Consider the following 17,735-nt stretch of genomic DNA (forward strand, 5'->3'; position numbering starts at 1 on the left):
TCTGTCGAACTAACATCTTCTCGAAATCCTGTGTCTTACTGTGCTCTCACTCAACAAGCCAGGGTTTCTATGCTTAAAGCAAACAGGAGATGGGACCATGGACACACTTGTATAGTTCCTCGCTTCAGTGAAAAACTACTTGATATCACTTTACTTTAATCGTCACTGTGGAGCTACTGTAGAGGAGGGCCACCTAACTATGGAACATTGGTCCAAACCCAAGACTTTGAAGGGGAAAAACCAGAAAAGGCGAGTGCACCGGACCAAAACCCTTTGCACCGGATGAAAAATCTTTTCGGCATTCAAAGACAGAATGGCTTGCGGCTCATTTTGTGTGTGTACGTGGGCTAACCAAGTATGTAACCTCCTAATATTAAATCTTGTGGAGTGTTGTGTCACAAAGCCTGATTAATATTTATGTAAAAGAGAGGTAGTGACCCCTTGCGGTCTTAAGGCACTGACTTTTGCCAAAATATTAGTCTCTACATTAAGAAGGGAGATCGGTTTAGATGAATAGCATTTGTTCTTCAGCTTCTCTTTCCTATATATTATCTGAATATGTGCATGTCTAAGGTCTGGGGATATCATCTCCTTATCTCTAGCTTCCCGATACATATTTAGGAGGTGAGGACTCAGTAGCAAATAATGACTTTTATAAGTAATACAGTTATCCATTTGGGCCAGGGACTTTACCCACCTTCATTTGTTTAACTGCATTTGTCACCGCTTCTACTGTGATTTATTTTTCTAGCTAGTCTGTCTTCTATGCTTTATGTTGGCATGTCTAGACCCTCTAGGAATTGTATAATTTCGCCCTCATTCATTTTTTCAGCTTCATAGAATTTCAGAAAATATTGTGTGCAGGGATTCGCTGTATCTTTATCAGTGTTGTGTGGTACCACTTCTGTATCCACTATTTTTCCTACCCATCTAGCTTCTTCTCTTTTGCTAAGCCAAGCCAACAGAAGTCCCGCCTGATCACCTTCTTCAAATAATTTGTGCTGCATCACCAATATTTGTTAACGGACCGAGTTTTGTGTCTTATCTGTGAAATTCTTTTTTTTTTCAGTATGTCTATCCCCCTCTGTATTTCTAAAGAAGGCCATCCTCTCCAATGTTAAAAGCTTAATCTCTATTGTCATTTATCTTCTAGTTTCAGTATTTCCTTTCGGTCTATTACATTCTGAGCTTTATCTCTTAGTATCGTTTTGTATGCCTCCCATATTATTCAAATGCAACAATATTATTCAAGCGGACTCGACTGCTCCCACATTTAAAATACATTTCTGCATCAATTTATATCTCCATCTTTTTAAACAGGATCTTTTAGTTCCCATGCGTTTAAATTCCAGCTCATTAAAATCTTTGCTGGGGTCCCACCCATTTTGACAATTTGTGGAGAATGGTCAGTTATCTAACTGGTCTGAAATTCTGCCATCTTTATGGCTGGGACCTCTCCATTTGGGAGGAATATATAATCAAGTCTTGAGTATACATTGTGTGCCTCCAAGTAGTGTAACTATTGTAGGACCAAAGGATGTTTAAGACTCCAGGTGTCTGTGAGCACCATCATCTACGAGAAAATTGCCAGGTGTGTCCTTGTTGCTATGTGGATTGTGTTGGTAGAGCTCCTATCTGCCTCTGGTATCATTACATCATTGAAATAACCATCAACTATATGTAAAGGAGTTTCAGCTCCTAAGAGTATATTTCCAAATTTTTCTAAAGTCACCTGTTGAATTTGAGATGGGGCGTATACAGAGAGCAGCATAATATCTTGCCTACCCCAATTTCCTTGTACTCCTACTTAGCTGCTATTGGGACCCAGCTATGTTTTCTGTATTTGGAATGGAAGGGTTTCTTCATTAAAATTAACACTCCTCTAGATCCTGCATGAGCCTGTGGTACATAGTGGTCCCCTTCCAAGCATGTACACTATGTTACCATTAAGTGTGTAACTTGAAGCATCACAAAGTCCTGCCCTAGTCTCTGTATGTAATGCACCAACTGTTTTAATCTTATTACATAGACCATTTATATTCCATGACATTACTTGGCACTGTGTTGCATTCCCTGTTGGCGACATTTTAGGCCACCTAATCTAATAGCATGATCTAATTTACCTGCTGCTAGTTAAGTCTGTCTATCTTTGCAACTGCTAACACATTCACAGCATTTTTATTTAAACAATTAACATTTTTAATTTTCCCAATGTACCTCCTCCCACTCCCACTTTTCGTTCCTTCCCACCCGAGCATATTACCAATTTATTTCACTACTTGCTCACACCAAAATTTAGGAAGGTATGTTGCCCTTCCCTCCTCCCCCCTCCATTCCCTATTTAATCTTAAAACCAAACTCTTTTCCCCATCAAACGTTACCACCCAAGTAGTTTCAGAGTATTCCCTGCCTCTACCCTTTGGAATGTAGTAAGCATCTAGTCTATTTTCTGTCTATCCACATTCCAGTTCTGTGTCAGGGAGCACTGTGCATCGGTTTGTGCCATCATCTATGGTGTGCTAAAGTCTATCACCCGTTGTGTGGTTTGGATCTCATGTCCCCCACCGGGCATTTTCGTATAGCCTGGGAACATTGGGTGTGTGTTTTTTTAACATGTTTATTATGATCAGTGTATTAGACAAGGCACAAGAAAAACAGTACATTTACAATCATACTAAAGTATCCAGTTCCAATGCAGAATCACAGCGTAAAGTATGGGCAATATCCAAGCCCAGGAAATTTACTATGTAAGTTAACATCATCAAACAACAATGGCACATCAACACAAAACTAGCAGCAGCAGCGAGCAAATACAAGCTACCATTGACAGGAGTTCTCCCCCTCAACATCTCTGATAACTATTGCGGTAGGGGGTAACTTGGCAAATGAGCAGTAAAGTGTTTGTGTGGCGGGGGTGACCACTCTCCCGTGGGAGGTTCAAGATGGGAGGGACCACCAACATTCACATCAACTTCCAGCCCGTGGTCCACCCTGCATTTCAACTCAACTGCAAACATTCACTCATCCAAACCCATCTCAAGCAGCCACCATCGAGCCTTTCACCAGGGTTTGCTCAATGTCCGAACCCTTAAGGCAGCCGGTGTGTCGTCCGCCAGCTAGTCCACCACCGTCCAAGTATACAGGCCCACCTGTATAAATCCTGTTCTGCATTTTTGTCAGTGCGCATCGCCCACAACCTCTTCTGCTACACACCATTTCTGCAGGTACAGTATCCATTGCCACATATTCGGCGCAAAGGGCTGCATCCATTGGATGGCCACCCAGCGCTTAGCAAGCACCAGGCCCAGGAGAGCAAACCAATTGCTCATCTTGGTCACGTGCCGGGAGTACCCCAAATAGACATTGGGTAAGGAGGACTCCAACAGCATATTCGTGACCTCTCGTATAACCTCTACCGCCACCTCCCAAAACCCCCGTAGTCCACCACAGTCCCATGTCATATGAAGGAAAGACACCAGTGGAAACCAACACCTTGGACAAACAGGGACCGAGCTCTGTTGATTCTCTATAACCGCTGTAATGCGTGATGTAAATAGTCAAATTGAGCTAGTTCGAATTGCTTGTTACTCGGCCCCTCCCTGACCTGGGCAAGCACTCGTCTCCAAGCTCCATCAGAGTGCAAATTGGGCAGAGAAGCAGTCCATCTTTCACGAGCCCCTGAATAGTCAGTCTGGTGATCACCTTTGAGGGCTCTGTAAATGCAAGAGATCAATCACCGAGTCGACCCGGGGTCCAGTGTCAGCTGCAGTGTCTGGGATTTCACAGGGTATCCAGGAAAAGTAGTCCAAATTTCCCGACACGTGAGACACCTTCAAATAGTGTAAAAACTGGCCATAGTGAAGACAAATCAGCTCTTGTGAATACCGGAAAGTAATGAAAGACCCATTTAGTTAAAGGTCACTGGCCATGAGGCAGCCTCCTATAGACTAGCGCGATAAGTCAATCACAGACTATTTAACACAAAAGGGCTGAAGCCAGCAGAGGGGCATCAATCTAATACAGGGCACCAAGTGCAATACCCGGATTAATCTATGTTCCCAGGCCACTTGACAATAAAGGGGTGTTTTGATGGAACCCCCTCCACCCCTGCATAAGATAGCATGGTAGATCCATAGCCGTACCCCACGTGACCAACAGAACTTTTTCATCATTCAGTCCTCTCTAGTTCATATTGTAGTTGGCTCGCAAAATAATACAATTGAAGATTCAGCAACCCCAGACCCCCCAGCTCGATATCCAATTTAACCCTGCTCCCCTTACCAGCCCACACTAAGGACACAAGGAGGCTATTACATTTTGCTAATGTGGATCTAGGGATTGCGCTCAACGCCCACCGAAGTCTGGGACACCATCTTCACCCTCGTCCAACATGACCTTCATTACAGAGATTTGGGTCAACCTTCTCTCCACCCATGACATCGCCACTGCTATGCCCAACAGCTACAAGATGACACACCGGCATTGCACTAACAAACATGGAGGGGACATCGCCATCATCATTTACAAAGAAACAATCGGCTGCACCACCACCGAAGACAACACCACAGTGATCATAGAACATCTCAATTTCCAACTCTACACCACCATCAAAGGCATCCTCACCTACAGACCCCAAGAACCACGCACCGGCCTTTGCTACGCCATCACAGACTTAATCACCCCACTTGCCATCCAGTCCAAGCACTACATCTTCCTCTGAGGCCTCAACTTCCACCTGGAGGACTGCACAGATACAAACTCTTCCAACCTCCTGGAGCGCATGGAAACAGCGCCTCACCTAGCTGGTCAAATACCGCACAGTCAGAGCGGGACATACATTGGACCCGATCCTTATGTCTAGTAAAATACAGCCATACCACAGAACTCACCTGGACTGACCACTCGATAGTCCACTTCACCATCGCAGGATCACTGCACACTGCAACTAGGACCCCCGCCCCCACCAATATTACTTCCACAGCTGAAAGAAATTGACAAACACCCAATAGATGGATGCCCACAACACCACACAGCCTGGAAAAGCAGTCCTGACCTTCACCATCTGGATCACCACCGCCGCCAACTCCGCAGTCCCCATCAAACCAGCCTAGACCCGCAGATCCACCAAACCAGAACACAGGACTATGAAACGCTGCTGCAAACAACTGGGGAAAGATGGCGCACCAGCAGAGGCACTACAGACCGTGCCACCTTGAAGTCACCCCTGAACCAATACCAACAATAACTCAAAGACACTAAAAAGGATGCCCTAGCAGACCACATCAAGGCAAACTCAAACCAAACCAAGGAACTCTTTAGCATTGTCAGAGTTCCCCTACCTAGTTGCCACCGAAAATACAATCCTTCCTTCTCAAGAATTCAGCGACGATCTAGCGAACCTTTTCCACAAGATATCCACCATGTACAGCACCACTGACCTCCTCAGCCTCCTCACTACAATGAATACCTCCCCCAACCAGCCACTCACTGCACGGGAACAGCTCACCACCGCCATCATGAACTACATCCACTTGAGAGCACCCACGGTCCCCTGCCCCCACCGTCTCTACAACCTAGGAAGTAAGGATATCAGCCGCCAACTCACCACCATCCATCATCACAGCCACATTTCTTGACGCATAGAAACACGCAAGACCTCTCTATTGTCCCAGCTTGTCCTCAGACCCCTCATACGATAACGCATCCCGACCAATTAGAAGCACCAACCCGCTCTCAGAGAGCGATTTACTCTCCCTGTTGAGTTCGTATGATTCCGCTCCCATGAAGCCACTCACTCCCGCCTCATCGGTGATTCCTACTATCCCCCCCCCCCAACCAATAGGACCACTAAACCAAACACTAGAGGCATCACAGACATCAACCTTAGAAGAATCCCTATCACTCAGGAACCCTCCTCAGCCATCATCACGCCCAAACTCAAATATATACTCCTAAACTGCAGATCGGCTGCTAGACATGCAGCGGACATAGCTGACCTCATCCTCACACAAGAACCAGACCTGATAATGCTAACTGAAACCTGGCTAAAGGAATTCTCCACACCAATCATTGACATATTAGTACCTCCCAATTACAACATCATCAGACTAGACAGAGCCGATTAGTCCGGGGGAGGTATCACCTGCATACATCGTAGTAATATCTCAGTAAACAGAGCCATCTCCCCAGCATTCCAGTCATGCGCATACATATTCCTTGACATCACTAGCAAGGGCAAACCGGTCTGCTCTCTGCACATCATCTACCACCCATCAGGCGAGAACCTCGCCTTCACCGAACACCTCATGAATATGGTATCTTCAAACACGGGGCGACAAAATACCCAAATATTTCTTGGAGACTTCAATCTCCATTGGGATGATCACAACGATACAGTAGTGAACAGTCTCAACAATTTCATAGTTGACCTAGACCTAACCCAATTCTGCAGCATCCCCAAACATGACAAAGGTTCTTAATAATCTCTAAAATAGACTCCATTCAGCTAGAATCGATCCAACCCTGCGATTGGTCAGACCATCAAATCATCACCTTCGCCATTAAGGAAACGGTGAAACTGAACGCCTTGACGCCTATGGGTAAAGTAGCGCTATACAAATTCTCCCTCAACTCAGTTCAATCCACAAGACCAAAAGTGGGGAAAAGAGACATGAAAAAACTCAACCTCAACACTTTGCCATCCTCCTGTTACAACCTACTATTGCCCCCCGCAGGTTCTTCCAAAGTACATGATCTCACCAATCATTACCTCTCGACCATGACATCGATAATAAATGAGGTTGCACCACTTCAACTAAAAAAGATTCTAAACCTTGATACAACGGACTACTCAACGAGGACAGGCGTTCGCTCAGAACTTCGGAACGTGCCTGGAGATAAATACCATCCGCCAATCACCTCAAGATTCTCAGGACAAAGAGAAAGGCATATTATCGAAAGGTCAAGTGCACGAAAGCCGACTTTTTCAGCCTAAAACTTGACCAGGCAAGAAATTGTCCCAAAAAACTCTTTGAACTGATCAAAACCCCATCTAACGGGCACCTCAACGTCCACAAGATATAGAATGCCTGCAGCCAAACTGTGAAGAATTAGCCACCTTCTTCACCCTGAAGATCGATACCATCAAGAACGACCTCTTAAATGATCTAACCTTATACGCGAGACCGCATACTCAAACCCCTCCAGCACTCCCAACTGCTCCATGCCAACTCACATCAAAGCCCAACCTAAAAAACGATGCAGCCTGGTCATCATATACCACCTACTCTGAAGATTCCATAGGCAAAACACTCAGTGCCCTGAACCCCGCCAATAACTTCTCTGACCCGCTTCCGGCAAACGCAGTCAAAGACCTAACTCCACTGCTTCTACCTCTCTGGTCCAAGATCATAAACCGTTCACTTCAACAAGGTTGCATCCCAGATACCCTCAAAGTAGGTCTGGTATGACCCATTCTAAAGAAGCCCACGGCAGACCCTACGGACCTAAACAACTATCGCCTTATCTCCAATATTCCTACCTTGGACAAGCTTCTGGAAACATGTGTGCATCTACAACTAACGAAGCATATTGATCACTTTGACCTCCTTAACAAACACCAATCAGGTTTCCGTGCAGGTGATAGCACTGAATCAGCCATGACACACATAATTAACGATCGGCTGCAAATACTTGATCAAAATGGATCCCGTTTACTCATACAGTGCTAAGTTGGTTTACTTCATTTCTCGAAAACCGGACACAACAATTCAAAGTCAACAACACCCTGTCCAAGCCCGTCCCAGTAACTTTGGGAGTCCAGCAAGGGTTCTTAATATCCCAGACATTGTTTAATCTCTTCCTGGAGCCCCTAAGCGAAATTTTACAAACTTCAAACGTATAATATCACATGTATGCAGATGACACGCAACTATACCTCAAGATCTACAGCCTAGATGACGTCAAACTACTTAATACAGCGCTTAGGAATACCCAAACCTGGCTGGCAGAAAATCATCTCAAACTGAATGCCCTAAAGACTGAATTCCTTTTAATAGCTCCACCGGCCCAAATCCACAAAATGCAAAAATATATCAAACATATTACGGCATTCAATGTTCAACCTACCATCGTGGACTCAGCGAAGTCACTAGGAATAACTTTAGACAGTAACCTCAACATGGAAAAACATATCAGTAGTGCTACAAAGGGAGCAAACGTCCAGATAAACACACTGAGGAAACTGAAACCCTTCCTCCCACACAATGATTTCAAGCAAGCAGTACAGGCTCTGGTTATACCCAAAGTGGAATGCGGAGAGGTCTCTCTCTGCGGCCTACCCAAAGCATCAACTGCAACATTAAGAGCTTCAATCAATGCAGCAGCAAGACTCATAACTGGCTCTAAACGTAGTTCCCACATCTCCCCAGACCTACAATCCCTGAACTGGTTACCCCAGGAGTTGAGAATGTATGTATGTATGTATGTATGTATGTGTGTTCTTATATAGCGCTCGACTTACCCTAGGGCATCTCGGCGCTTGCCTTGGGAACCCGTCCTGGCTTTTTCCCTGTGAGATAACCCGTACTGGGCATCCCCAAGGTGAAAGCCAGGCATCCCGCCGCGGAGGGGCCGTTGATAGCATGCATGACGCACAGAGCCATGCATATCAAGGCACCCAGCTACTTGGCACAGAAACTGGCGATCTGAGTTGGGATCAGACCCTCAAGAAATGCAGAAAAATTTATACTGAAACCACAAATTCAATAAGAAAAAAACTTATAACTGAACCTTCTCTGGCATGGCACCCAGATTTTGGAATGCCTTACCCCCGGAATCCAGACTTAACCCTTCCACTACCTCTTTTAAAAAGGAAGTAAAGTCCATCCTCAAGGCCAAATTCACATGAGTGTGGTCTATTGAAAACTTGAGACGAGATGTACATGCCCTCCCAACCACAAGACAGACTTGATGCTGCATCTTACTATGCCGCTTTTATTATATGCTTTGTACATATGTTTGGATTCGCTCTTATCTACTGTATAAGTAACATTTATTGATTATATAGCGCTCTGATATCCGCCAGGATATTGTACGCGCTCTACAAAACTTTCAAAATAAAGAAATAAGAACCCCTCGTCCCCACCGACCCCAGCAAACTCCTGAACTACTGCCCCATCTTGCTGCTCCCTTTCTCTACCAAAGTCCTGAATAAGTCAATTAACCGGCAGGCAGCGCACGGAACACCTGGAGAGAAACAACCTGCTAGACACCTCCTTATCCGGTTACCGTGCCAATCACAACACCGATACCGCCCTGAATGCCGCCAACGATGACATCTGCACAATACTCGAAGGGGGAGAATTGGCAGCCCTGATCCTCCTCGACCTTTCCGCAGCTGTTGACACAGTATCCCACTACACACTCCTCAAGAGACTGCACCAGATCTGTAACCAGGGGGTGCACTCAGATAGATTGCATCACGCCTCACAGGACAAACACAGAAAATCGCCTACCTCCCTTCACCTCGGAATCTGAGAGCACCATCTGCAGCATTCCTATAGGTTCATCCCTCAGCCCCATTCTCTTTAACACTTACATGACACCTTTAGCCAAGATTGTCAGAACACACTATCATAACACCACATCCTATGCCAACGATACCCAGATAATCCTCTCACTCTCAGCAGACCCCACACCAACAGGACCAACTTCCACAACTGCATGTACATTTTTGCCGACTGAATGAAGGCCAACTGTCTGAACACTGACAAAACCGAAGTGCAGATCTTTAGCAATAACGCCTCCCCCTTGAACGACACCTGGTGGCCCGCCGAAATCAGACCCACTCATACACCGACAAACGACGTCAGCAACCTTGGCCTCATCCTGGACAGTAAACTCACCATGAAACAGATCAACACAGTCTCTTCTGCCCGCTTCCATGCCCTCTGCGTGCTCCAAAGAATCTTCAAACGGCTCCCCATCAGCAAAGAAGTCACGTAAGCCCTAATCACCAGCTACCTGGACTATGGCAACACACTATGCACAGGAACCACCATATAACTCATGCAAAGTCTCCAGACGATACAGAACTCATCGCCCAGAATGATCCTTACCCTGCCCAAACAGACCCACACCAACCCTCATCTCAGGAACCGCCACTGGCTCCTCATCCAGAAAAGATGCCAAGTCAAGATATTGACACATGCCTACAAAGCCCTCTACGACCAAGGACAGGCAATCATCAACCAGCAACCATCTAGAGACCTTCGCTCCACCTCCCTTGCCCAGATACTGCACATCCGCTGAAGCCATTGTGGAGGCTATTACTTTTCCTACCTTGTCGCTAAGTCCTGGAACTGCCTTCCCCTCCACCTCCGAATATCACCGACTTCAGGAAGAGGCGCAGAACCTGGCTTTTCGACTGAGCCCAGAATCTTAGCACCTGGACACCCTCACCGGTGGTAAGCTGTGCATTACAAATACTGAATGATTGATTCAGTTTGGAGACTTAATGCAGCGTTTAAGGATCTGTAAAGCGGTTGTTGCACCTGTTTCGCTATTCAGTTGTACGGGTGATAGCCATCAGTGCGGCCAGCTGATCCTCAGTGTATTGGTTATTACCCCTAGGCAGCCACCTTCCCTAGCCCCAGCCGTCCAAGCCACAGCGCAAATGTTCTCAGCATGCCGGCGGTGGGGTGGGGCGGGGGGGGCATCACAGCCAATACACTGTTCAAGAGTATCAGCATCTCCCGACATGAAGACTGTGCTGTCACATCCTAGCATAACACCCCAGCAGATAGAACCTGGAGTATTCCTTAGGCCACTGGTCCTCAAGGCAGGCGGGAAGGAGGAGCAATGTCCCACTCGCTAGAGGCTGTAATGCAGAGGACTTCATAAAAGCGTAACAGTGGCCCATGATACTGTTCACCAGCTATAGCTGTCACTGGCAGCCCAAAACACAGTGCTATGGCTCACTTAAATCGTGGATCCCTGCAGCCTCCTCAACCCCACGGCAAGGGCCGCCGAGTACAAGCCAGTTGTGTCTCTCGAGATGGAGACCATGCAGCCCCATTGCAGAGTAGTTTTAGTCCTCACCACAGGATCTTAAAAGACAGCGTGTAGCACCTGCGTTCCCCGCTGAAGGGAGGCTCACACCTCAGACTTTCCAGGCACTAGCCTACTAGTGGATCAAGGCACCGCACCAGCAACCTTTTGGCTGCCGCGTTCACCGGGTGACAAATGCAAAAAGAACAATTGATGGACAGAATGCAGAACAATGTCATACATTCACCCCAATAGAGAGATCTGGGCCTTAATTCAGCAGTCCTTATCCGAATCCTCCGGCCACAGTCGCCCTTCAGCACCAACTGCGGGATTCAGACTATGCCTCCTTCACTGTACCATATCACCTCAGGCCCGGCCCAGCCGTGGCTTCCGAAATGGTGACAACATGAACACCTACAGTGTCAGCATCTCTGTCACCAACACTGCGCTCCTGTCATGCCACTCAGGGGTTGTCTCGTTGCATGCTCATCAGCAACAGCAAGCAAACCAGTGGCTCCGGGTGCTCCTCAGAGGCCCAGAGAACACTGAACACAGTGGGGGCAACTTCACAGCAGCAGTCCACTCATAGCAGCACAGAGGCCACAAGCAATCCTACGGAGTACCTTAAACACCGCCTTCAGCCCCACAGGTAAGCCGATCGGTGGAAGGACTCCACGGGCGGCTATCATGACGGATTATTCAGGATCCTCACGAGTCCGTATGGGAGCTCTGCAAGCTATGTCCTGGTGGCCACCATCTCTGACAACACCTCCTGGGAATATTAATGTTGGAGTCAAACTGCGATACGCCTTTGAATCTAGCCTCCTTGACTATCATCACTCCATTGTGGGCTTTGCCAGGGCCTGGGATGGTGGTTTTGCTATTAGGCTGAAAATTTACCTATAGGTAATATGGATGTCAACCATTTTCCTAGGAAGTAAGTCGTATTTTGGCCTCTTACTCGTTCTGGAAATTCAATGAAGCGTAAATTGTTCCACTGTAAGAGGTTTTCTGTGTCTTCAACAAACAGATTTTCGATACACACAGTCAAGCACACTCACAAGCAAGCACAACCACTAATGTAGATATACACAAGCACATAGGCATGCTGCCTAATAATGGCAGGGTTGCCCATAGCTGAAACACTGAATGTGTGTACAAAACAAGGAAACAAAGTGCATTCAGGAAGCCTATTGCCAAACTGATAGAAGAGGGTCTGTTTTTGCCCACAGCGCCAATTCTTTTTGACTCGCTCTCTGGAGAAGAGGTAGGCAACGAAATCTGGTGAACTTTACTTATGGACGCCTATACTACAACGCTTTGCAGTGTTGGATGCGGAGTCAAAACGCCAGTATCATCTGGTGCTGGCCTGTGATGTTTCATATTTGCGCAACTGATAACAGGTACAGAAAATTGTTTAGACAAAGCAGCCAAGAATGAGTCAGTCAAGGCACTTTTGGAAAGCAACAACAGCTAAATGGTAAACGGCTCAGATTGCAACATTTCTGTGAGGAGGTTATACTTAGTCTCTTCTGATAGTATTGGTAATTACAGGACTTGCGTGACTCAGAATCCGTATAATGAGGTGTAAGCAAATTATGGGCCTCATAGACATCCCCATCAAGTAGGACATATTGAAGACTTTTTATGGCATCCAAAACCTATCCATAAAGGCCCCCTATCCTCTGGAAGTACTGTTGCTCAGACAGACTAGAAGGGAGCACGGATCCCCAGTATTTGCTTTAGTATTGTGCACCTCAATACTGGACACACCCCAGCTAAAGAAGGCTCTGGATCAGACTCAATAGCCGATGCAGGGCCTGCAATGTAGGGGTGAACATTGTTGGAAAAGGCTGATTTTACAGACAGTCGGTCAGGACCAGAGAAGATCTCTCCCCAGTAGAAGTCCGACTAGAGGCACAATGGGTCCAGGAAGACGGAAGGCATATCAGTGGGAGCAGGAATGATCTTAGAAATCTGAAGTATGGTCTCTTTAAACATAGACACCTGCTTGAATGTTGAAGATGGCCAGGGGAGTTAGGTTGCATCGACTCCAAGTTCAGCACATGGTCTGAGTCAGATATCGAAGACCGAGTTAGGTGCTGAGACTGCTGAATGGGTGATCTTTCCCTGAAGCGGGAGTTTCTAGATGTTGAGAAGCTTCAGGTGCACTTATTGTGCTTCTCCCTCGACTCTTGCAGACTTCACCTAAAACCTATCTGACAAGGGTGACCTCGACCAAGCCTGACTCGTTTCTTTTTTTTCCGAGATGTGGACCATATCGGTGTCTGAAGACACATACAAAGTATCCTGGCAACCTTAAAGGTTAGTTAGGGCAAATAGAATTGAGATTGGGTTACGGCGTATCCCCTTAACCTCTTCTAGTCTAATTGCTTCCTCTTCTGCTGCATTCCATTTTCTGCTCGCCCTTCTCTATGCTTCTATCGGGGGACCCGTAGGAGAATGCCAGTGCATTGTGATGTCACGTTTTGCTAGGAGTATAGCTAATACTGCGAATCGTGTTCCTGTTCTTTGTTATTTATTATGTTGAAATACTCCCAGGGTGCACGCCTCCTATGTGTTAAGGTTTGTCAGGCCCGTGATTGCCTGTAACGTAGTGTGTATTTCGGTCCAATAGGACTGCAGATCGGGGCATGCCCAAAGCATATGTATGAATGTAGCGCTGGGCAGGTGGCAGCGGGGGCATTCAAACTTCTCTATAGGATAAAATCGCTGAAGCAGCTGTGGGGTGAGGTACGCTCGGTGTAATATGTTAAATTGAATATTCTTGAAGCGCTGGTTGCGCAAGACTTTCTTATGGTGCTCTAGGGCTGTGGGCCATTTCTTGTTGTGAAGTGCCCAAACAAATTCCTCCTACCATCTCTCTCTGAGCCGAGTTAGCGGTGAGGCAGTCAGCGTAATGATGAATTTCTAAATCCATGTGATTAGGTGATGTTACCCATGTTTAATATTGCATGCAGAGTGGGGTGTGTCTGCGGTTCTCCATCCATCCATTAGATTCCACGTTTTCCCACAGTCGGTAATGAGTTGCGTATGCAGGATAAACTGCCCAGGGGGTGAGTCCACTCCCCTCTACTAGACTCTCAAAGGTGGCTAATTGGCCCTTCGTAAATAGTGATTCCACTTCTGCGAGTATCACTGCTATTCTGACAAACCTGCATGTCTCGGGACGTGTAATGATCTCTCCCCTGGGCAGTCCTGCCAGTGGCAGCATGGTAAATACAATGGTTTAGCGCGGGAGAGACGGTGGAGTCTGAGCATTCAAGACCTCGCTACTTTCACCGGATTTGGTTTCGTGCCCGGTAGTGGAAGTCTATGTATCGCGGGGATCGTTAGGGGATCCCGTTCGTGTGTCTGTCTCTTCAATCTGATGCCCAGGCGTCCAGCGTGATAGCCATTGTAACTGCGCTGCTTGGAAGTAGGCCTCCAAGGATGGGGCTCCCAGACCACCTTGGTCGTGTGGGAGTTGTATAGTCGCTAGGGCCACCCGGCGGCACCCTTTCCCCCATATCAGTGATATTAACAGGGAGTTCAACTCCTTAAAGAAGATAGTAAGGACATACTTAACAAATCTGATGTTGATATACCTGTTTTAAGAAAGAATTTGGAATAACAGCTTTCTAATGTGTTTGGGGCCCCGCAAACCCACTGGTTATGAACATATGGTCATGGTACTGAAAACGGTGGACATCATTCTATCTAAAATTGCCTTTCTGCACAACAAGCTGATGCACCATCAACAGCAGGGCACCACAATAGGCTACAGGTTTGCCAACTCCTATGCCAACCTTTTTATTGGATGGTATTAGAAGGAGCACGCCTGGAGCAGAAATGCCAAGAGCTGAACAGAACACAAATTTATCCTGATATGGACTGGTAGTAAGGAACAATCGTCTGTTGATTATAAGTTCCTAAATGCCAATACATATAATGTACATTCAAAATGAATCATAGTAAAAGCGTAGAATTCTTAGATCTACAACTGCATATTGATAATGGCAAGATACAAAGTAAGATGTTTAGACAATTTAGAGCATGCAATGGTGTTCTACATTCCGTGGGCATCCAAGATCCCTTACTGACAGAATCCCAATCTGACGAAATGGTATACACAAGGCACATTTGTTGCAATCAGAAGATTGTTTTGGAAAAACAGTGACCTTGTGATCTGTACAATGACTTAATTGTTCCTCGATGCATCAGTCTTATTTTGCATCTTGTGCTGGGTACGATAAATATGCAAGAGGCCACCAACCCTCAACAAGAGGTTACTCACTGTTGGGTATCAGAGACTGGCATTTCTGGCAACTCCCTCCCTGAAGGATACATTATTATTTCTTTTGGATTTAGCACACCTCCCGTGTAGTAGACATGATGACTTGCAGTAGTTAATGTTCAGACCCAGCTTTAAATGAGTGTTACTTCAATGTAGAAGTACTGATATACTGTACTCAATGGACTTACTGCAAAAACGTAGTAGTCACCCATCAAAGTAGCCAAAAATCTTCATTCTTCTGAGATATTCTGCTATCAATGTCCATGTACTTGGAGATAATTCTCTGAAAGTTCCTGAGGCTAAATAGCAGGACACTGAATATGAAATTTCGCTTTCTGAATACAAATCTGAAAATGTTTTAGAGGTCAATAGCACACATCTTTATGGCTTCTTTCCTCAACCACTGGTTTGCATGTGTTGGGTCCAAAATCTACATTACATTTATTTGCACCTTTTTGTGAACCAGAAAATACTTTAACACCTTCCCATGTTACTATCAGATCTAGGCAATCATTCCATCACTTGTTACTTAAGTAACATGTGACTCTTCTGAAACAGCCTTTGCCGAGTGGAGTGGCTGGATGTTTTGTAAGAGGTAGCCGAATGGATGAAGAACAGCCGCCTGAAACTGAACTCGGACAAGACGGAAGTCCTCATCCTGGGATCCTCACCCTCCGCCTGGGACGACTCCTGGTGGCCCCCCGCCCTAGGCAGCGCACCCAAACCAACAGACCACGCACGCAACCTGGGCTTCATCCTGGACTCCTCCCTCTCCATGACCAGACAAGTCAACACCGTCTCCTCGTCGTGCTTCAACATCCTGCACATGCTACGTAAGATCTTCCGGTGGATCCCTACCGAGACCAGGAAGACGGTCACCCAGGCCCCCGTCACCAGCCATCTGGACTACGGCAACTCCCTCTACGCCGGAACCACCGCCAAACTCCAGAAGAGACTCCAGCAGATCCAGAACGCCTCAGCACGACTCATCCTGGACATCCCCCGTTGCAGCCACATCTCCGGACACCTGAGAGACCTGCACTGGCTCCCGGTCAACAAGAGAATCACCTTCCGTCTCCTCACCCACGCACACAAAGCCCTACACAACCAAGGCCCAGGATACCTCAACAGCCGCCTCAACTTCTACGCCCCTAAACGCCAGCTTCGATCGACCGGCCACGCCCTCGCCGCCGTCCCCCGCATCCGAAGAGCCACCACAGGGGGACGGTCCTTCTCCTACCTCGCCGCCAAAACATGGAACTCCCTCCCGACCCACCTCCGCCTGACCCAGGACCACCTCGCCTTCAGGAAGCAACTCAAGACCTGGCTGTTCGAGCAGTAGCGAACCCCCCTCCCCTAGCGCCTTGAGACCCTCTGGGTGAGTAGTGCACTATATAAATGCTTTGATTGATTGATTTGTGAATAATATTTGCAATTCAGTTCACCTTCCTTCATATATGGCTCTCAGAGATCCTCTAGTGTATTTCAGTTTCTGGATCTCATAACCCACTGCTATGACATAGCAACAGTTGAGTACAAAACTAGTTACTCCCTGTTGTGATGTCAAAGGCTTCCCAGGGCAGTCTGACAGGGCCTACCTGAGAGCCTGGCAGCGCAGCACGGCTTCTCTGCCTTGATTGAAAGCAGAAAGCACAGCTACAGCAGAGGAAAGGTAAGCATAGAAGGTGGTGGGTGTTGGTCAAGGATGACAGGTAAGTTTTATTTACACCTTTGGAACAGTGATAGCTAACAAAGGCCATGTTATGTATGCTCCCCCATAACTCCTCTGCCATAGGCTTTACACCCCACTCAGGGTTGTGAGAGTGACATCATAGACAACTAGAGTGAAGCTCAAATTATCTATTTGATGTCACTCAGAACTCCACAGTGAAAAACATCCCCGCAATTCACTGTGACCCGTCTATAATTCTACATATTATTTGATGCTTCTCTTCCAGGTAATTTGTAATGATCTATCCTATTCAGGGAGAAAGGGGAGTGGAATCATTTTTTTGGGAGATGATCTGGTTTCCCAGCAGAGACCAACACATTTTGGCACATCTGTTGGCCTCCTCTTGTTCCTTCAGTGAATAGGTTAAGGCTTTGATACTTATTTGCAAGTAATGGGTAGGAAGCAAAGGAGTGGCTGTAGAGGGGAGGAGGATAAGGCACTATACATTAATTTTGCTTTTTTTTCTCATTCAAGAAATGCATTGCATAGACTATATAATAGATTATCTGATTAGAACATATGATGCTGAGACTCATTCAGGGTCGGTTGAACTAATTATGACATTTAGACAGCTTGGTTTGCTATGCTGGGATTTTAAATGACAAATATGGCACCAGGATGCAATATACGGAGTACATTACTTCACAATAATTTAGT

The 17,735-nt window shown here is 46.5% G+C and overlaps 1 protein-coding gene across 1 annotated transcript in view; it reads right to left on the minus strand.

Moving 5' to 3' along the window:
• Positions 1 to 17,735, minus strand: part of RABEP1 (rabaptin, RAB GTPase binding effector protein 1) — an 899,286-nt gene that overhangs the window by 567,298 nt on the left and 314,253 nt on the right. The window lies entirely within an intron of this gene.

Source organism: Lissotriton vulgaris, chromosome 2_1 (genome assembly GCF_964263255.1).
Source record: "Lissotriton vulgaris chromosome 2_1, aLisVul1.2, whole genome shotgun sequence".
Classification (NCBI taxonomy): domain Eukaryota; kingdom Metazoa; phylum Chordata; class Amphibia; order Caudata; family Salamandridae; genus Lissotriton; species Lissotriton vulgaris.